General features: G+C 37.7%; 1 long non-coding RNA gene across 2 annotated transcripts in view; it reads right to left on the bottom strand.

Annotated features, from left to right (window-relative positions):
* The window catches only part of LOC139966287 (uncharacterized), a 68715-nt gene that overhangs the window by 4276 nt on the left and 41409 nt on the right, over positions 1-23030 (bottom strand). For both annotated transcript variants that reach the window (XR_011792528.1, XR_011792529.1), the window contains one exon: positions 6236-6334. This is a non-coding gene — a long non-coding RNA (uncharacterized lncRNA). The remainder of the gene's footprint in view (positions 1-6235; positions 6335-23030) is intronic.

Raw genomic sequence — 23030 nt, 5'->3', positions numbered from 1 at the left:
TTCTCATTGAAAAGCCTTCACAATTTGTTGGCTCCATTTTTGGTCGTATCTGATGGTGCAATTTGACTTAAATAAACGTATATACCCTTTAGGTCCTTCTAGCGTGCCATATCGTTCCCTTAAACGCATTGTATGTACCGTAAGGTATACAGTCAGAAGTTGTGAAATCAACCCAAAATGCATCTCTAACCCTGCCATTCATACAGTTCACATATAATGATTTTTTGCATATGTGTTGTGTGTACTTGGGCACTCGCTATTCACACAGAGAACATAGTAGCCTAACTATTGTAAATCTATTTATGTTTTATAACACAGTAAAAACTGGATCGTGCCAAGCTATAAATCGGTAGCATGTGCCATTAGGGGATTTACTGTAAGAACTGAGGATATGTGTAATCCCAACAAATCCAATTTGATGCATTTGTTGGGATTACACATATCCTCAGTTCTTTAGTGTAATCCATACTAGCACATGCTACCGATTTATCACCACGATTCAGTTTTACAATGTGGTACAAAACTTTTGAAGATTTACAATAGTTTCTGTAGGCCTAATCTCTGCGTGAATCGGTTGACTTCGGGTAAAAACTGTCTATATAGACGTCATAACGTGTTTGTGCTACAAATAGTTGCTGTCATCGCGGAGAGCGCCAGTATACGATTTCCACCTCTCTGACGCGAACTTCTCATTTTCTCTGAAAAGCTAACGATTACGGCATTTCGATCTCAATATATGTTCCTACGTCTTTTTTAATTGAAATTCTTTCTTTTACTACATGCACTTCACTACTCATTATTCTTGATAGCAAAGAAAAATCGGGATTTTAATTGAAAATCTGCAAGAGTTGTACCGAGAGGAAGAAAAATGTGTTTTTTGTCAGACTAAAGCGTTGCGATCATTGTAGTTGATCTATACGATTCAAAGCGGAGAGTTTAGGCTACCAAATTGTCAAAAATTATCGACTTCTCTGATCATTAACCTGTCCCGAAGTGATTTAATCGTCTGTGATACCATACAAGCGCCCATGCAAGTGATTTGAGTATGGTCGATAAAAAATAAATTACGAGGCGAATCCAACTAAACTATTGTCGATCGTTCTTAATCTAAAAGCGAATCAGTCAGTCTGTTTTGAGGATTCTACCCGTTTACGTTGTGGTTAATATACCCTCGTTTAATGCATGTCAATCTATTCTATTTCGCACTCTGAACCATAAATTGTCCTCTAAGTGTCGACAAAATGGATTCTACTGGCAATATATATGGTAACTGGAAATTCAACTTTGGTGAGTTCAACGTGGCTGACTTGATAAACGACATCGTCGTGCACAGGGGGTTTGACCTGCTAGAGAGAAAAAATATATTTAAAAAAAAAAACGTTATTTCTGCAAATCATCTCAGCTGGTCGCATTAAGTCTGTATCGGAATGTAGGCAGTTCCTTGTTATGGACAAATAATTATGTGTATATTTCATATGTTGTTCAAGAATTGTTCATAAATGTGTTGGTTCCCCCACCCTGGGTCAGGGGGTGGCCGGCAGTCAATTAGGGGGCCCGGGAAACAAGGGATAACAATACGTCATTCCCATTGTCCCAATAGATTTCAAAGGAGACTTCGAGAATAGGGGGTGAATAGGGGGGTGGGAGCAGAGACTTATTTTTGTCCAGGCCCCCATCTGGTTCTCGACGCCACTGCATAGAGACAGTTGGGCAATCGATAAAAAGAGATCCGTTCGGGTTTTTTAGGGGACGTTCCCTACTTATTCACAAACGTGTAATATCAACTACACAATCTTGTAACTTACAGACTTATCACGTGCATCATATATCTAAAACGTTATACTATTCTGACGTCATGACGAGCACAATTTCTTCTGAATATGTCACACATGACACGGCTACAACTGAGAAAGAATTCAATAAAGAGAAAAGTGCAAAGTTCCAAGTCTGTCGTCCACGTATATTTTGAGATGCCATAGCTATATTGATTATGTTCATGGATGGTACATAGTCCTTACACATAGCGTGAATGATAATTTCTTTGTCATTGTCAAACACACGGGAGGGTATTTTTACCCACAGCACTGTTAGAACGTATTCCGCGATGTTTTTCCATTTTCTTTCAATCTTTAATACAGAAAAGGAGGAAACTCGCTCATCATCGTCCAAACTGAAACATATTTTCCTGATTCATTACACCTTTTCGCCATTTCGATTTTCACGGGGGCTATTGTCTCGCATGGTCTTCTACTCCGGGTCCCACCAAAGTTCGAGTCTTATCTCCCCACCCCCCACCCCCCTCCGCCATTCGCCTCCTTTTCCACAATTATGCTACTTCGTGATTAATGGGTGTTAAACTGGATAGACTAGGTCACAGCATAGAATCCACTCAGTTGAGCAAATATTCATGTATGACGGTGCATTAGCACGTCTATACGTAAAGAGACATGCTAGTCTCAGCCTACTTATCCTACTCAATTAAAAAATATTTACTAATAGGTGCGTCCAGGAACCATCAACAACCTTCATAAAATTATTATACATATATGATGATTTCCTTAAATTTCTTGCCGGAGACGTATGGAATACATGAGGTGGTGTTTGCCTGTTTCTGTGCGTATGCTAAACTATAGTACTTTACTCTGCGTTCACATTGGGATAACGCGTTTGTCGTGAGGTCAAGGTCTGATGACAAACGCGTCCGTTATCACATCACGGGTCCAGAAAACTATATGAAATGCTCACGTGATCATGACTTCGCTCACGAGTCGGCAAAGGACCAACCAGATCACGAACGCGTTATAAGATCACGGACGCGTTATCAGATCACGGGCGCGTAAAATACATATGAACGTTTTCGTGATCTCCTTTCATATATTTTCCATGGTAATTCAAGCATAGTGATCAATCGCGAACTGTGGGGCACAACGAAGGATCTTGATCGCAAAATTGACACTTTTCAAAGGAGACTACTTCGTAATATTTTCAACATTAGGTGGACCAATAACAATTGGTTATCAAACGATGAGCTCTACAATGAAACCAACCAAACACCTTGGTCATCCATTGTCGCACATAGAAGATTGAGATATTTCGGTCATGTAGCAAGACTCCAGGAGGACGCCCCAGCAAAGGTTGCTTTAAGAGAAGCATTGATACATACTGCTAAACCAGTAGGAAGGCCCGTGACTACCTTGCATGGAAAAATAAAGTTGCAATTTAAGGACATTAATATTAACAATTTCGAGGAAGCAATAAACCTTGCACAAGATCGTGATACGTGGCGGAGGTTAATCGCAGAAATTTCACAATACACGAAATGAATATATTTATTATTATTTTTATTTTTGGCGTTACAGACAGTGCAATTTGATCCTCGTTGGATATACAAACAGAGGTTGATGCTTTATCAATCAGTTGTGTAAATTTTAGTTTAGTATTTTTCTCCACGAAATCTTCGTCAATAATAGCCTTAAGTTTTAATATAGGCTGGGGATATTCACAATGATTGAGAGATTAGTTCTTAACAACCCTTAAATATGAGTATTGTGCTATTGTGTCGTGTTATTAAAACATTGCTGCTCAAGCGAAAATCTGATTTTGGGAAAATTCTGAGACTAAACAACGAGTGTTTGGTAGTTTTTATTATCTTTTTTTATTTGCCCATGATCTTCAATATTTGTCAGCATAATTTGAACAATAAGAGAGTTCGCGGAGTGAAAAAGAGACTTAAATTTATTTGTAAAGCAAATTATCACTTTCTGAATTATAGCCAGATTTCGAGGGGGGGGGGGGTTGAAAAGGGGGTGGAGGGGATTCTTAATGTATCGAAATTTCCATGTTCGGAGGGAATGAGTGGTATCAATCATTAATAACGCTCTCGTCATCAGATCACGAGTTACACGCTGCATGTGAACGCGTACGTGATCATATCTCGTGACCACAGAAAACCTTGCGTGTTTTTGTTTTTGTTTTTGCTTTAAATTTTATGACGAGTGAACACATTGTAGGAGGTAACATTTATATGTAGACTGAGTTTGGAATGCAAACATTCCATCACAATGATAGGAATAAATATGTTTTTATTTTCCTTAAATAGAGGTGTTTCGAAGCGGAATTTACCGTCCCATTCAGAAGGTTTTATTTAGACTATAGAATTCAATATAATCACATTTCAACTAAGTTTCACGTAAGTGTGGATACAAGGAACGACGAAGATTCGCTTGTATTTAGTCGACGGTCATTTGAGTTTGGTATTTGCAAAATATCAATAGATTTACCCACATTTCTTTTGTAAGACTGGAACGAAAATCCATACAGCAAAATATCTTTGTTTCAAAGTATTTGTATCATACGCTAAACTGTAGTCTTCGGTACCAAGGTAAAATTACTACTAAAGAGACCATTTGCCTTCTTTAAAGAAGAAATTACGTTGATACTTTTGTTCTCTTCCTTTCTCACCAGATTCTCGCCCCCCCCCCCCCCCCGTCGTTTCTCATTTTAAGGATAATGCAACGAATCAGTGACGAATATTTTACGCATTTCCCCCCGAGTTGCTCGTTTCTTTTGTTATACTGATAATTGTCATTAATATTTTCTTTTCTTTCGAAAAGTCAAAACCCTTTCATGTCACCGACTGCGTGTTGTCTGATTGATTATTTGAAAATAGGAAAAATCAATTAAAAGGTCAAACTTGAAAATGGGGGTGCTAGACTATTATAACTTGAAAAAAAAACACCAGAATGTTGTATCTCAAACGACATTTAATATCCACAGAAAGCTATAACACATATGGAGTTAATTTTAAGCTTTACTTTTCTGAATTAATGTGTTTTAGAAGTTTTTTAGACTTTGACTCATGCTGACTTCAAGTGACCTTTGACCTTTGACACAAAAGCACACAAAGGTGGATCCAAAGTCACTCTACAGTTGCATAGCCTTGAGAAAATTCATATACCCAACCCATTCCTAGCTGAACCCCCACCCCACTCTTCGCTCTCTCTCCCCTCTCTCCCCTCTCTCCTCTCTTTCCCACTTTTCCGCGCCTGATTCCCCCTATTTCTTGTCATCTCATTATTTAGGCTCTTACACGGAGCCAGAATCTCCTTAGATATTTGTGAGTATTGTTCATCGCTATTGTAAAAAGGTGACCATAATGGCTGCACTTGTTTCTCCTTTTAAAATGAAAAGCAATGAAAAGCAACGATATATATATATATATATATATATATATATATATATATATATATATATATATATATATATATATATATATATATATATAGATATATAGATATATATAGATATAGATAAAGATATATATATATATATAGATATATATATATATAGATATATATAGATATATAGATATAGATAAAGATATATATATATATATGTATATGTATATATATATATATACATATATAATCTATATCTATATATATATATCTATATATCTATATATATATATATATATATATATATATATAAATATATATATATATATATATATATATATATATATATATATATATAAATCTATATGCATGCCTAATAAATGTAGGAACGTATGAAAAACAAAAGCCCTTATAGTAAGGTTAAGTGGATAGTTGAGTAGAAAAACGTCCAAATTAAAATCACCAATTGCATTTCATTTAGTGGAAATTCAACAATTTAAGTTTGAATTGAGTCTAGTCCCTGGCTCTTGAGAGTGTATAAGCAACTCCCACTTCTTTAAATCATTCATCCCTGAAAAATGTCTAATGAGACGAAAGTTTATTGAAGTAAAGTCTTAGATCTGCACTCAAGTTAGTAATTTGAGGAATTTTATCACAAATAAAAGTTAATTATACTGAGTCGATCTGGCTGTAAATGTATGATCATGTAGAGTTACTGCTTTGTACATTTATCATCATCATCATCATCATCATCATATATATCACAACTTGAAATATATGAGAACAATTTGGAAACATCTTGTCTAAAGATGTTAAATATGACGTATCCCCTTTACATATTTCAACAGGCAGCAAAAAAAAATAATAATAATAATAATAATTTGAAGAACTTAAGTTTTAAAAGAAAAAAATCCCAGAAAAATAAAATCAATTCTTACGATTGATTTAGCACAATAAATGTAATCTTTGAATTAGCAACATAAAGACGACCATAAATGAAAAAGAATTGATGCGGAAATCATATCGTGGCAGAAATAGCGGCGAAAGAATGCGTTTACCTCGGGGGTTCACATCGAATGAAAATTGTAGCTCGTGACCCCTCCGGGCAGGGAAGTCTCGCACACGTTTTAGCACCTCATATGGCAGGAATAAACCCCCTAAATGATAAAAAGAGAGAAAAAAAGATAAAAAATAAACTACAAAAATCGGGGTTTCTTCAAGAGCCCTTTGAGTTAGCGGCTTTATGAGAATCATTGGCAGACTTACAAATTAACACAAAAAAAAAAGAAATAAAAAAAAAAAGTTGAAGAAGAAGAAGAAGAAGCCAAAATCTTTAAACATATACATGGTGATTAATTAAACTTTACTTAAAGTCGTATCGAAGACGATTAAAATTAATAGAAGAGGATTTCGCAGGTAAGCGTTGGATAATTAATGACAGTCATTTCCAGCCAACAAGGGGGCAAAATATAAACTAATGCTTTGGGGGGAGTTCGAGAAAGAAATTATCGGGATATCATATTTTTCTTACCAACAAATCTCAATCAATTTAAAATAGAAAACAGAAAGACAAAAAAAAAACAACAGAAAAACAGAGCAAAGCAAAGAAAGAACGCCCAGTCACTTTTGTATTGAAGAGAGAGAGAGAGAGGGAGAGAAAAAAAAAACGATGAAAGTCACTATTCATTATTTTTTATTGCCGTCAAATTTCTGAACAGGAAGTCGCACTCGAATATTGTCGCGGTTAATGGTTCTCTCTTTCTCTGTTTTCTTTTTAACTTTTGCTTTTTTTTTTTTTTTTGGCCAAACAATAGAGGAAAAACTATAATGAATTTCTTGTATTTTTCATTCTATCAGAAATATATCAAAGATTAAGGACACTTTAGCAATTAGTAACGTCGAAAAGTATGAAGTCTCGTGTGCGTTTTTTAAATTGTCCAATTTTGAAACAGTTTACCAGAAAGCAATAAATACGGTCGTTACAAACATTTCAATTAATTTATTATGAGGATAGAATCATCTAGTATTTATTGATCAAAAGGCCCCTTTCTTTTTCTTCCTCCTCCCCCCCCCCCATTTTTTATTTTTTTATTATTTCCTTCTCTTCCTGTCTTTTATCCTTTGTGTCAAACATTATTAAAAGCAATTTGAACCAAAAAAATAGGTACGTTTTGGCAATTTTGATATTTTGATGTTGAGATCTGCAATGACGAATAATCAGAGTGGAAACAAATTGTGAAAAATATTGGAGGAATCCTTGAAAAAAGGAAAGTTCATAATTCCTCAAGTATTTATTTTAAAATGGTGATGAGTTATGGTTAATATTAAATACATCTCTTGTCGTCATGAACCGATTCCCCCCCCCCCCCGCCCCCTTTTTGTTTTTTTCGTTACTTCTTTCGTTTTTGTTAAATATGCGGTTAGGAGGGGGGGTAGGGGATTTGCTCTCCCTCGCCCTCGGTATAAGTAGGGATTCTAAATTTCCAAATCACTCCCAAATATTGAGGAGAGTTCAATATCAGGAATTTTATGAACAATGCAATGTCTTGGTGAATAACACGGCTCTGGAAGTAACACTCAGCTACTCTAAAAGTTTGGCTTGTCTACATGGACGTGCGCAGAATAAAAAAGTCGCAAAGGGAGCGGGGTGTTGGGGGCGGGGGAAAGCCAACTTCGGCATTTCAATAACCGATAAACGGTCGAAAGAATTAATAGACTATATAAGTATCGTCTCACGCCAAATACCTACCCACCCCTCCCCCCCCCTACATGGGAGTCGGCTTCAATTAACCCAGTGTCACACCCCTTTCCTTTTTAAATTAATGGATCCAACCCTGATGAAGCTATAACAAAGTTATAAATAAGAATGATTGCAGCGTATAGTAATAGGCAGATCCCACCAGGAATGATCAAATTACGCACAAACGTCGAAAGTTTTCGAATTAATGTTTTCTTTTCTTTTTTGCTTCCAAGAATTTGTTAAAAATGTCCTTCTGCTTTATATAGATATTGATAAATGTTATTGATATTTTTCGATAGTCGTAGAACAACATAGATATATATATATATAGCTGCAACTCCCTGGTCATAGTAGCATTCCATAAAATTGAATACAGTCACATTCATATCAAATAGAAAATATTTATAGTGCAATGCTACTATGAAAAGTGTATGGGCGACAAAATATTGTTATGGGTTGAATCAATGTTCAATTTACTACTTAAGTTGATGAAAATATGTTCTTAGAAAACTATTCGGTCGGGTTTTGTAATATTGCCAACCAAGGCTAAAATAATGTTGGCGCTGTCACTATTTATCACAGAAACATTGGCATTTTTCTTTGACCATTGATATTCCATACAGCCGAGAAAAGAAAGTAAAAAGAGCGTGAGTGTGTACACTAGAGCCCCGGGGAGGATTAGCACAGTAACCTCCCAAAGAAAAGTTTTAAAAAAGAATTAAAAATAGGTTAAATACATTGGTCACTGCAAAATTGTAAAGAGGAGGCCTTCCAGGCGTAAAGTTAAATGGAGCAAATTAAATAATGTTTTTTACAGTTATATTGTTGGAAATGTACATCATATTATCCGAAAGAAATCTTCTAATTTTATATTCAAGTTAATGACCTATATAAATAGGATATATACTGACAACAACAATAAGGGACAATTTTGTATAGTTCACTAGTTCACGTGTCATATTATGTGCCGCGTCGAGTATATTTATATATATAGCCTATATATATATATATATAGCCTATATATATATATATATATATATATAAATATATATATATATAGCCTATATATATATATATATATACATACATATATATAAATATACATATATATATATATAGGATATATATATATAGGCTATATATATATATATATATATATATATATATATATATATCCAACGAATCCTATTTCAGATGTCTCTTTCTCTACATCACCACAAGAAGCGCCTATCACCTCTATAATTATCATCTCTATACCAATGTACTATGGTTCCTCCTAGCATCCATTCATTCTATCCGGCTAACACTCGTTTATTCTACCCAACCCGACTATCGTTTAACCACTCACACTCTTTCACTCTTCTCTCCTCATTTTCACACTCCCTCGTTTGTCCTTCTCCCCGCCGTCCTTCCCCTCGCTATCTTCCTCCCCTCTCTTTCCCTCCCGATTCCCTGTCGTCCCCCTCTCTCAGACCTCCACTCACTAACTCTGACATCTCTTGTAGCTACCATACGCCACACTTCACCCTCTTCTTCTCTACCCACCCAATACGGCCCAGTCGTTCCGTTCACTCCCTTCCCATGCCCCTTCTATCTTATCCATCAATTCACTCCACTACCCCTCCCCCAGTCTGCACACGTTCGTCGAGCTCTCCCACATTGCCTTGCCAACACCTCCCTTCCCCCACCCACCCCACCCACTCCACCCCTTCCTCATGTTTCCTTTCATGATTTCGCTACAAATCGGTTGTAATGTAACAATTTCCTCATTGTAAACATCACAAGTCTTCCATATCGCCAATTTACGCCTAAATGCTATTCCATTGGAACTTGTTATCTATTAAGATATATCATTTGTCTCGAGTTGGTTCAGTCGCCCCTTTATATCAAACCGTTCTCCCAGGAGAACAGGTTGTGCGGCTCCTTAACCCATATTTCTGATTTGAAGGATACACTTACTCAAATTGAAGAGGACAGTGGAGCCTCCAAAGAAGAAATATAGACAGTTTCTTTTCACCTTAAACCGCGGCGTGTCAGGTCATTAATGTCAAAATCTCTCCAAAGACGAGAACAAGAAAGCTGCGTAAAGTGGCAAAGCTAGAAACAATTAACATTTCTAGTTTCCTCTTGTAAAAGAGAGATTGAAAACCCGGAATACCAAGAGTCTGGAGATTGTCCAGTCTTCTTTCAGAGTAGATTCCTTCGCTATCCCAGAGGCCCAAATGGTCCTTGATTTACTACCTACTCGACGAAACGACCAGGTTACCCGTTTAAAGAAAGTGCAATTTTCTTTAACGCCAGTTTTGATTTAAACAGCCATTTTGCTCTAGTTGTAGAAGATGGAGAAAATCGTTGTAACTTCAAGGGAACTGGAATATCTTCTCGTAATTTTTTTCTCAATATTAACTTCGATGTCGTTTTATATCTAGCAAATGAAGGCCCATGTATATTTGAAATAGAAACAGACCTATTATTATAAATGTCTCAATTTTGCTGTCCTGTTTATTGCTCTTGCATATGCAAGTATTCGTCAGGAGTTTTTCTCTCGAACCAAATCTAGCACGCGACATATTTCAATCAGGCCAGCGAAATTAAATTAGTTCAAAACTCGTGCGCTAATTAAAAATAATATTAATTACAATAATAATAATGGCATTTCTGTAGCGCTCACTTCTATAGAAACTATATGCAGTGGCGCTTTACAAAACACAACCACACCCTAAACCAGTACTAGTGAAATGCAACCCGGAAAAGATGTGTTTGAGGTTTGCTCCTTAAACTCGTGAAGGAACAACACGACTGCATTTCAGGGGGTAAGCTGTTCCACTCCTTTGGACCTGCCACAAAAAAGTCCGATTACCGAAGGTCTTCGTCCTAGTTCTCGGAACAACATTGGGATGACGCGGGCCCTTAAGGCTTTTGGGCTTGAGAAACCAACCGACCTGGTCTGCACATTGCGAACATTAGGTAGTTAGATTTGATTCTAACAGGATGACCCTTTTGCTACAAGGGAAACTAAGTATCCTTGAAAAATGTTGTAGAAATAATTTAATGGATAACATCAACTTTCACAAATGAGTTACAAAAATTGCAAATATTGTCAATAGTGCATGGATAATACTAATAAAATATAAGGAAATTTGGTGTCAGAAAATAGCATTGTTCAAAAGTCTTCCATTACTTTCAGCGAAAACTGAATATGTTCATGGCTACATTGTTACAACCGGTTTTGGGGTTGTCTTTAAGCAAAGTTCCCTTGACTTAATTAAGTAGATTAATGCATGCTAATGGAATGGATATCAAAATAAGTCATAGACATATAAAACAAATAGTCAGAAGTGAAAATATAAAGAATTCGTCAACAGAGGGTACACAATGACGGAATTCACAACTCTTCACCGAGTGACCATGTATCAATCAAGTTTGTAATTTGTAACCGAATCACTTTTATTTACCGAAAGTGGTATGAAATATCCTGACTACCAAAAACCCTGGAACAGAGAGAGCATCATCATGTACTGACAAAAACCCACACACTGGGGTGTTCTTAAGCAATGACGGGGACGTTTGTCGTTAGCAGTTTCCATCAACGTCGTATCCGATCGCAAACCCGTCCCCTTTGGTCTCGAAATCTTTCGAAAGGGGTCTTCACGGTTCAACACCCGTCGACTATTTGAGACGCATGGCATTTATCATCGTGGGATGCAGAAACAAACAGAAACGGAGACCGACCAGGCCATAATTCATTCTCGCGATGCCGCGAAACCCAAAAATGTTTCGCGCTTCTGGTAGATGTTCGTTGCCCGACAATACCTTGTTGTATATATACATGACAGCAGAAAAGATTGTTTCTTGAACTCGAGCGTCCAGTCATGATTTTTAAGGTTTTGTTGATAAAACTAGCAAAACAGTGTCATGTGTAAAGTGACATTTTGATGTATGAATTGTAAACAAAAAGGGGGTAGAGATACCTCCCACAAATTGAGCTGGGTTGCTCGATTGAAATCTCCAGGTAAATTTAAAGCCGTGCTTCCTCTTAAGAAAAAAACACGGTCAAATGGAAATCGACCGAAAATTTAAATAAAAGAAAATTAACTCGCCTTTCAATCCAGTGCGACAAACCGAAACGCCAAAACTATAACTTAAAATAATACTGATACTAAACCGTGGCTGGTGTTCCATATGAACGTTATTAGGGCTGAACTCAGTGCTCAGTGCTGAACAAATCGTTCCGTGAATAATCTTCCGGTCCGGAATACCCCTTTAACTGACTTAAATCGCCCATAACACGCTAACAGAAGGCCGAGAGGCTCACAAAGTGTCTATTATGTTTCGTGCACCCGCGTATGTTTAATCTTTTTTTTTTCTTCTTTTTTATGAAATTGACTTGGAAGTTCTTGTCGATACTGAAAGACTTGTTTCTATTTAGAATGCAGTCTAAAGGGCAAATGTGTCTCGTCACTGGGGAGAGACAATGGTCAATCACTTTGTTTGGAAATCAAACTTTCTTAACCCTTCTTCTTCTCGACCTTCATGTATACTTTAATTACCATTAGCAAAGGTTCTTATGTGAAATTTCTGCAAATATAAACAATCAAGCAACCAATTCCAACAATGTGTACAAAAAAATTCTTATTATTTCCATAAAATAGTTCGGAAATTCAGTCTCAACGAGAGGGGTCGAAAGAAGGGAGAAGGGAGGGGTGCATTAATGTACCATTGGATCTATTAAATTAATGTTTAAAATGATGTCGTAATGTGTTCATTGTACAAACAATGCATGCTCGGTGATTTGTGTTAGAAAATGAATCAGCTGTTTTAACATAATTATATATATATAGCTAGGTGCATTTCGGTTGGATTACATGCAGCTTCGTGTCACTATTTGCTAACCACAGTGGCGTAGGAAGGTACTTTTGAGTGGGGGGGCTGAAGACTTATGGCCGGCCTGGGGGAGGGGTCTAAGGGGAGGGGGTGTCCCCCTCCCCTTTGGAATTTTTTGCATTTCCAGGTAGCCTCAGATGCAATTTGGTGCAATATAGCACACTTCAACACCGACTCCATTTTGTAAACTTAATTTTGTATTTTCACCTGGCCTTAGATGCAATTTGGTGCTCCAAATGAGATTTTTTTTCTCATTTGGAAATGAAAAAGGGGTTTTCTGACGTGCGAAGCGGGGGGGGGGGGGCGGAATGATACTTCCGCCCCTCCACATTTTTCACTGGGGGGGCTGGCGCCCCCAGCCCCCCGGTTCCTACGCCCTTGGCTAACCAAGCAATATTTACACATTAAAATGCTATATTCGTTAACCTGTACATGCCTATGGTTAAAACCAATAATAAATTAGTTAATAACATTTAATGAGCGAATTATTAGCAGATTAATATAATACAGAAAAACTTATGTCCCACATATTTTATTCAAAGATCTTGTGTGTGTGTCAAACATTTGATCTTGTTGCCCAAGTTCATCATTTTTGTCACGTTTTTAGGTTTCATCGGGCCACAGGTAACCTATCCAGACACAGTATCTTTCCTTTCACCGCTTCCCCTCCCGTTAGGTCTGGAGAGGGGCCTACAACTCCGGGATCCGGAGTCAATTAGGTGCACGGGGAATGTCCAATAGAGAATTATGTCATGTTTTCTTCAGAAAAAGAAAAAAAGGGGGCTCTGGGTTCTCAACACCCGTGCCTTTTACCTTGTATTGCATCAGCAGATTACAACGCATAAATGAATAACCATCCAGATGTCTCAAACTATTTCCACTATTTCCACTATACCTCAAATTATTAAAATCAATGCTAACTTTCTCAAATGAGATTCTACATATTTGGGAGGAATATTTAAGACATGTTAAGTTTCAAGTTTACGGATCTTAAAACTTATCTTGGATACTTCATATGGCCGTCTTGATGGAAGCTTCGTGGACAAGTGATGGTTGCTTAGTAACGAAATATTAAGAATCGCTTGCGACTTGTAATAAGGCCTGTTCTACTTGATTATTAACGTTCCTGCGATGACGAAACATCTAGCGGTATAAACAATTGCACTTTAAAAATTGCAGTTAAAATTGAATTTGTGATACGAAGTGCAGAGGGGATCCAATTTGTCGAAAGGGTTTGAGGTAATTTTATGGTTTTTTCTCTGAAATCAAAGCCATATGTCCCACTTCCCTCCCACCCCTCCCCCCCCCCCCCCTATCGAAACGTCTTTCGAATCCCCTTACTCCAGGTTGACAAAGGAAATTAACGATCAAATGCAATATATTGCTTAAAGGAAAGAAGAAAATTGTATTCCCTGAATTAGTAGTTCCCATTAACCCTGCCGCACCCCATACCCCAGTGCCTTCTTTATAACATTATGCCTTTCTGTTCAAAATAAATGTTTTTAAACTACGTTCTGCGTATTATCCCTTACCGCTATTTTCACTTTCTTCCTGACACTTTTTTAATGCCCCTTCCTCCTATTTTTTAAAAAGTACCCTTCCTGATTATATGTAATGCCTCTTTCTTCAGACGTCAATTTTACTAAATATTTGGGTTAATGAAAATGCCATTCCTTGCATGACACATAACTTGCAGCCTCTTTGGGTAAGTCTGTGTGTGCGTGTGTGCGTGTGAAATCAGGGCAAGAAATGTGTCCACCGCTCAACAAGCCATCGAAAGATATATTACACCTGCCTTTAAATACTACCTTTTCTGTTATCGTGTAGTCGACCGACTTGTGTGAAAATTACGACCTTCCCACTCATGATTGGACACCGCAAAGACCTCCTCTTGTCCCTAATTATACTAAATCACTCAGAACGATTTTGCCAAACAGAAAATATCAAAGCGTGAATTTATGACAAAACTAATTCTTTGACCTAGATTTTTTTCGATACGAGCGCGTTGCCCTTTTTCGCTTAACACCTCCATGTTTGACGTCAAAAGTTTGTCGTGACCGTGCTTGGAAGCCATAAATGTTCCCTTCACCCCTGTCCTGGATATGCTATAGGTTTTCCTGACAATCCCCAAGTGAATTTGTACTGACTACATAAAGTAACATGGCGTCGACCCCTAAACCCATTTTTTCTTTCTTTCTCTTTTCTTTCTGGTGCAAAAAAAAACAATGTCTTCAAACGCCGTGTGGACGTGTTCGACCCACCGTCTGTGATTTACAGATATAGGGTTGTTTTTGCGTATTTCATATTTGCCATAAATCCAATGATTTTGGTGGACGAGTGTCTTATTCGTTTAAACAACAGTCCAAAAGTGTGATATATTAATCAAACGTGTTTCTAGTCGAGGTCGCGGCTACCCATTATGATACATTACCTAAGCGTCCTCCCGTTGAAAGATATATGGAAATCTCTAGCCTTCCAGAAATAATAAATTAAATCTCTAAGCCTGCTGGTTCGTTTAGACGTGGCCCAAATTCCCCGGTTTCGTTAGTTTTAAATATTAAACCGCAAAAAAATCTTGGGGTTTGCCAGTCGATCAAAATGCCTGGATAGTTTTAACCGAGAAAAAAAAAAACGAGGGTGGAATTGTTGTTTCGTTTTCAAATACGAACCATTCCGATATGACAAAGTATAGGAATGACTTTTCCCAAAGAGAAAGATCCGCCAAGCCCCCCCCCCCCAACCGACCCACACCCCTCCCCTAGATAACTGGCATGACCCTCCTTGTGTTGACGTTAACTGTTGTGGTCCTCTTGTTGAAATATGGTTCTGAACTGATATCTCATATTAAAGTATCAATACGGTATTCGGCGTTACTTGCCATACAATATACATCAAAACTGCCAAATAACATTCTCTTAGATGTCCGGTCTTTTGCGTTGGTTATCGGTTGTCTTACTGGTTATTCGTCAATTCATCCTTTCATATATCAACATCACGTGACATCCACAAATTAGTGAGATATCCCTTAGTCTTCCTATGCATGCCTTGTAGTAGATAAGTTATAGAAAACGACTCATATTCAAAGACTATCATTTTCATTGACCCTTGACTTTCATATTGATGTCTCCTATTACCTCATCCCAATACTTGTGAATCAACCCTGAATATATCGAGACATATTTCAACCAATTATAGAGTTTCTAATGTTATTTCTTGTGGGTTATAGAAACGACTCATATTCAAAGTCTATCATAACATTGACCCTTGACTCTCATATTGATGTCTCCTATTACCTTATCCTAATACTTGTGAATCAACCCTGGATAGATCGAGACATATTCCACCTATAATGGTAAAGTTTACTAAAGTTATCTCTTGTGGATCCTTTAATAGTTACTTCCGGAAAACACCACCTGCTGTCTTTATCAAAACAAAACAAAAACAGTTGCATTTGGTGAAAGTCTAACTATACAGAGATAATTGACTGTGTAAAAACATGATTACAACTGCATCAAACTGCAACAAGTGTATTGTAAATAGGAAAATAAAATATTTTGAAGAACATCTTCCACGGTGACATCACAGATAAGATAGCAGAACTACTGTGGACCACTTCTTTCTGGATTAAATGTGTTTAGCTATCCACACTATAGGTTAAACGCAAATCAACCAACATCTCAAGTTAAGGGACAAGACATTGAGATGGGGAGGGGGAGGGTGGAGGGGGAGGGGGAGGGGGAGGGGAATAGGTGACCTTGTTATACGATAAGTGTGGAATTATCTGCTGTTCGGAGATGTATGAAATCACAACTATCTTGGCTGGTCCTTACTACTGGCTTGTACGATTTAAATCCAAGAGATTCAATTTCGTGATCTTGTATACCATATAGTAATTTCTACCAGTGTCACTAATTTTTCATACCTGTCGTGAGTTTGTAGTGTCCTATTACACATAAAATTTCTATCGCGTATCGTCCATAACTTTGTGCCAAACTGTCCTCTCTGTTGTTCGATTTGATTGCAATTAACGAAATATCGGGTTTTTGCGGTCCAAATATTTGCTCAAGTCTATGAACAGCGTTTATGCGTTTATGAACAGGTGTGAAGGTGTGTGTATGGGGGGGGGGGGGGGGACTCTAGAGGGGAGTCGTGCATGGTAAGCATATGTAACTAATTACAAATTCATATAAATGAAAATAAGAGATCACATACTCAAATGTACGACCGAGTTATTTGTGAGGAACGTAATTAATATTGTTAGATTAACATAACTTAAATCCAAGAGATAAATAAAACATGATCATTTTTCAAATAACATCAAACGATTTAAATACCAAAACCAGCATATTTGTTTTTGCCTACACATACAGATATTTTATTACGTTACATACTCAAATAGTATTGATTACAAATGGTGTCTGCAAAAATAAAAGCCTTTCTATAAAGAACCTGCGAGTTAATATCCAAAGTTATTACAACCAAAGCTAATAGTATTGGCAGGAAGTTATTTCATATTGAGGAAGTAATAGAATCAATTGATTGTAAAGAAACGAGTTTGGTAAGCAATCATGGGAAATAATTCTTCACTTTTAATGACGATATGAAATCATAAATCGATTCATATTCTAATCCCGAAACAAATATAAACCATATTTCTGGGCTATACAAAAGAAAAACTTTAGTTTAGTACAAGTAGTAAAACAAAGAGTTGCTTTCAAAAGGAATACAGTCAAAATGTTTGGGCTAAATAAGTTGTAATGGAATATAGAAAAGAAAATGCTAAGAATAAAACGGGACAGCCGCTGAAAGAAATGGAGGGGAAGGGGGGGGGGGCTGGTGTTGCTATATATCATTTTTTTTTAATATAAATTTTGTTATAAGTGATCTTTCCATATCTCCATACATTTGGTAGGTGTTAAGCACCATTAAAGCTCGTTGCCAACACATTCTTGTTGTAAAAAAGAAACAAAGTCTAACACAGACATTTTTCAGGAGCTATATAGATAACATTGAATGAAATTGATTAAAGTAGGACATCTTCCAGTAGAGATGAACGTTCGGTAGATGTTAAGCAATGATTAAGCAATGATTATGGTAGCCTACATTTCTATTTTAGTTTTAGTTTTCAATACCCAGTTTTATAAAAAAAATATTAAAAAAATAAGCCCACAGGAGTAGCAAATAGTAGCATTTCAAAATGTCCTTCCCATTCTTAAGAAATTGAAAGGAAAAATAGTATAGCCAATTAGAGTTTGAACTGTATGTTTTGCTATGAGAATCTAGTATTTAACACTATATCGACAATGAACACAACTCAACGAGAAAGGTGTATTCAGTAGCAACCGCCGATGATAGTGGTGGCGATGTACCACTATACTGCTCTTCCAACTCCATAACTTTCGAAAGTGGTTTAACTGGACGGATATTGACAGGAAAACTCATTGAAACCTGATGAATGTCCATCGTCCTGCATTGGGGTAAGGATCGACCTACCGAGGGGTAAGGAGGGGGAGGGGCGTTCGCTCTAAATTCGGTCCTCTATTTCTTGAGAGAATCAGAACAGCTTAGTTACACACCTAGAAAATAAGTTTCGCGCGCACATGTTCTATTCAGTTTGGACATGCAAATTAGATAGGTCTTGAGGAATGTATTTTGTAAGTAGGCCTACTTTTACTAAAATTAAGTGACAAATCCGGAAGGGGAGGATTATTAGCTTATGTAGAGATGATATTCTGAAACTACCCCTCCCTCCTGCTACCTACCCCCCCCCCCCGCATCCCTACACACCTGATAAATACCCATTGCGTATTTCAATTTATTTCTGCATTCAAGGAAAACTTTCCGCCGAAACACAGTGAGCGTATTATTTTATTTTAACTTTTAAATACAATGAAAATATTGCAAGGTAAACCCATGTTTGAAGGGCCCTATTGACTTTGGTTTCCCATTTATTTACATCATGGAACTTTCATCATTGTACAAAGCTTAACAACTTAATTCAAATTCGACTTTCATCTCGTTCACCCATTTCATTTCCTCAGCAACTAAGATAAGGGTACACTCTCCCCATATATTAATAGTGTCTTCCCCGCACAAGTTCAAATTGTTGAAATTTTAAGAATAGCGCGGCTGCAGAAAAAAAATCGTGGCGCTCGTCGATTTTAAAGATTCCAGTCCCCTGCACTGCACGACACAACCGAACTTGAAACGGTTGGATCGTGAACAATTTCCACCGTAAGGTAATGACGCAAATGTTTAGCACCCCATCCCCATCCTCGCCTCATCCGTTTCTCTCTCTTCGGATTCTCAAATTATTTAATATCAAGGAGGACCAATGTGTTTATAACTGGTTAACTACTGCAAAAGGTATGTGTAGATAAACATTATATTTGTAAGAGGGCCTGCAGGACCTTCTTCAGAGGCTGAAACAAAATCAGGCTAAGGACACAATTAACAGAGACAGATGGATTAACAGCTGTTTCAATCATTAGCATGGAGACCAGTTATATATATATATATATATATATATATTCTCATCCTGGGCTTATACCTTGTCGCGGTGGATATAGGCTTGTGTGTTTCAATGAACCTGGCAGCTATGTCAGCTGGGATTGGAATCCCAGCAGGTTTAACCATGCTGGACTGGTCACAGGGTAGAAGGGTAGAAGCCACAGGGTACAGCCACTGGTCCTCCATGTTGGGGGTTAGGCGTGGGGTTAACAGCCCGACCCCGTAGAAAGCTCATTGTTACAGAAACCTATAACGCTGAAATTGATTCAATACAAACCGTGGAGACTGTTGCGGATCATGGGATGAATCTGTTGGGTGAAAGGCTGCGGGAAGCTCAGAGGCAGATGGGATCCGCAGTGACCCCAAACAACGAACCAGTATAGGATGCTGGAATGTAAAGTATGGCCTTATGCGACTTCTGGCGTGGAGAGAATTAAGGCTAACGTAAGGTATAGATATATTACTAGCCCAAGATTATATCGTATTCCACATTGAGACGATAATTCAGCCCCACTGATTTCGCACTTGTAGGTCCATCTCTTTCCCTCCATCTCATCCCTACTCCAACCGATCATACCCGCCTACCCCCCCCCCCCACCCAAACCCATTTACTTCATTTCACTTGATACTGTCCCCGTGAATAAACAATCAGAACAATAAAAAGGGTCTGGAAAGGACAATTGCAACCACCACCTCAAAGGTATTTATTTCATGGTTAATCAACCCCACCCCTCATCCACCCCCGTTCCCCGCCCCTTCATCCTCCCCGTTCCCCCACACTGTTTCCCACCCCATTCCCCCACCCCGTTTCCCCAGCCATGTGATGGTACGGAACATTGGGTTGCCATGAATGGTTTTTGGCTTTCCAGTGCGGCAGTGATTGATTAATTAATTAACCAATGTGATCATCCGAGTTTTTGATAATACATCCCCCCCCCCTTAATATATTATATTTTATTTATATTTTTGCAGATCGTTCAATGCCATTTTCTCAACACACCGGGAACATGTTGGTAAACAAATCGATGGCGAAATTTCCTCGAATCTGACGAGCGCCGCCCAACGATACTGAATAAGCGGCGCTATTTTGGAATGGCTGCAAACTGTGTCAAAGATACATCTAGAACGCGGATTGTCATGCTGAAACAGTTAGAAACGAGAAAAATGAAGAAAGCACTGTGGGTATCGGCTCTTCAATTTTGATATATCACCCCCCCCCCCCCTGTGCCCCCTCGCCCTGACAGCTCAACATTGACGAAAACGCTTATAATGAAACAGATACCGTACCAACAGCCTGTAACCTTTAAATGAATCGTGTGACATCATACCATAACGATTATTATCCATCTGTAATTAACGACTTAGTAAATGGAACTTCACCTTCAAATCTCCCTGTTAAAAACAGCGCGTATTGTATACAATGAACTGATGTTTCATGTGCTGTTATTTTAAAGCTGAGCAGATGTATTTATGTTTCCATCATAAAGGTTAGACAATCGTTCACAAATAATAGGCAGATTTCGAATTGCTTGTACAGTGGCGTCCCACAAGAAGTATTGAGTGACGGTGGGTGAGTCTGGTGAATCAATATATCCCCTGTATAAATTCAAATAAATTATTATAACTTCATAAATCATTTTGCGTGTTATATATCCTTCGTACCTGCTCCACCACTCACTACATAACTTCAGTACGACTACTACTGTGCAACAATAAGTTTTGGATATAATTTACCAGCGTCCTTTCGACTATCTAGTCATACCCCCCCCCCCGCCCTCCCACCTCCCTAACCTTCCCCCTCCTCCCATCCGTTTATTAAGCTTACGTTGCTAAGCAATATAAGCTGCGTAACGGTAAACGTTGAGAGCATCGCTGTCCAAGTTAATAATAAGGGCCAAACAATGTCGGTCAGAGAAATGCTACATCCGTATAAAACACGGGATATTTAAAAAAAACTTGTCCAAGATCTTAGAGTTGCATAAATTTTAATTGGTAGTTAAAGAAATGACTAATCATGGTCTGGGTACATTGTTCGTGTGTGTCATTTATAACATAAATATTTCTATATGGGCTATTACAAAAATCTGTACGTACCGTATTCAAATATTAATTTCTCATTAAGATAGGTCCCTTCCTCTGTCTAGTTTATCATGTATTTCATTTTTCAAATTAATCATATGTAATGACGACTACAATAGTCTTCATTGTCATCAATAAATTAATATCTGACATTCAATTTTTGCGAATGTATATCCTGTGTATCACAGTCAACACCTACTTCACACAGATCCTAATTACAAATAGCGCCAACGCTTGATTGGTCAAAATTGTTACACGATCAAAATTATTAATCACGTTGAACTTTAACTGTCTTAGCACGAACCGATGTAAATACACAATAATGTAACAGTGAATGTTTCTATTAAAACCAAGAACAGGTGATCTAATTGGTGGGCTAAAAACGAATCAGAAGGCTCTCTTGTTCAGTGAAAATGTATAGAGTTTGCATTAACAAGTGAGCCCATAAACAACATTTCATATTTATGATATCATTATTTTTCGTTACAGTTATTGGTTTAACTGTGCCTATCTACAAAAAGGACGCCCTCTACTTCAATTCATTTACCAATAGTGGTTATTCCTAATATTTTCGAGGTTAATGTGTATTTGGGTTAATGAAAGGCAAGCAACAAGTTGTTGAACTGCAGTCGTCCACGTATCATGTTATAAACATGTCTATAAGCAATGTTATTACGTCTACTTATTAATAACTGGAATATTTCCTATAGGTGGGGAGGCGGGTCGACAGACTTTCCTTCCATAAGCAAACAATGTTACGGATGTTTAAACTATTACGTACACAAATTATGGCTATCCGCATGCTGACCAGACAGGATTCTATTAAAAGAAAACAACCGGCGTTTACTACTAAAGAATTGCACGGAAACGAGCCAAGTGCCATATCTTAGAACACTTGAACCTGTGAACACGTGTGACATCTTCTCATCGACAGAAGTGAAGTCAATGATATTAATAATATGAAATATCATGTGAACAGATGTTATCGTATCGACCCTGAAATCTTTGAATACCAGGGGTCTAGACCAGTGGTTCTCAAGTGGTCCCTGTCGCTCCCCGGGGGCGTTGGGAAGTCTCATGGGCGCTACAGGGTACACGGGGAGTAGGGGGCGTTGGCACTGATTTGGGGGTCCCTGGCGATTACAAAACAACACTGCAGCGATTTAGCGAACAATATAATGATAATGAATGATAATGATGATAATGAAACTTTCGGCCAAGCAGCATTGGCGTTCTGATTTTTTCTTCTTTTTTTTGGGGGGGGGGGGGCGTTTTCGTAATGGCCTTACCAGTTTCAGAGAAAATAATATCCGAAAAGTGTTAATCTCCCCAAAGAACATTGATTCCAATGCATGTCACGTTGTTAAGTCCGACTCGGGCCTATACGGGTTGGCAAATAAAAAAAAATAAAAAAAAAACACGTTTCACTCTCTAATGTTCATCTACGATACTCCGAATTGCAGCGAATTGCGAACCCTCGTAATTCCTACCCACCATACACAGGGCCAATTGTGACCAAATGAAAGTAAATTCGTACTTTTTATATTTGGCGTTTTTCATCCGATTTTACACTCAATTTGTCCAGTTGCGTCACAAAAAAAAAACACTGGCAACCCTTGAATTATTCTCGACAGTAGTAA

This window comes from Apostichopus japonicus, chromosome 4, assembly GCF_037975245.1.
Source record: "Apostichopus japonicus isolate 1M-3 chromosome 4, ASM3797524v1, whole genome shotgun sequence".
NCBI classification, from domain to species: domain Eukaryota; kingdom Metazoa; phylum Echinodermata; class Holothuroidea; order Aspidochirotida; family Stichopodidae; genus Apostichopus; species Apostichopus japonicus.
The sequence above is the reverse complement of the archived record's forward strand: the minus strand, read 5'-3'. Positions and strand labels throughout refer to the sequence as shown.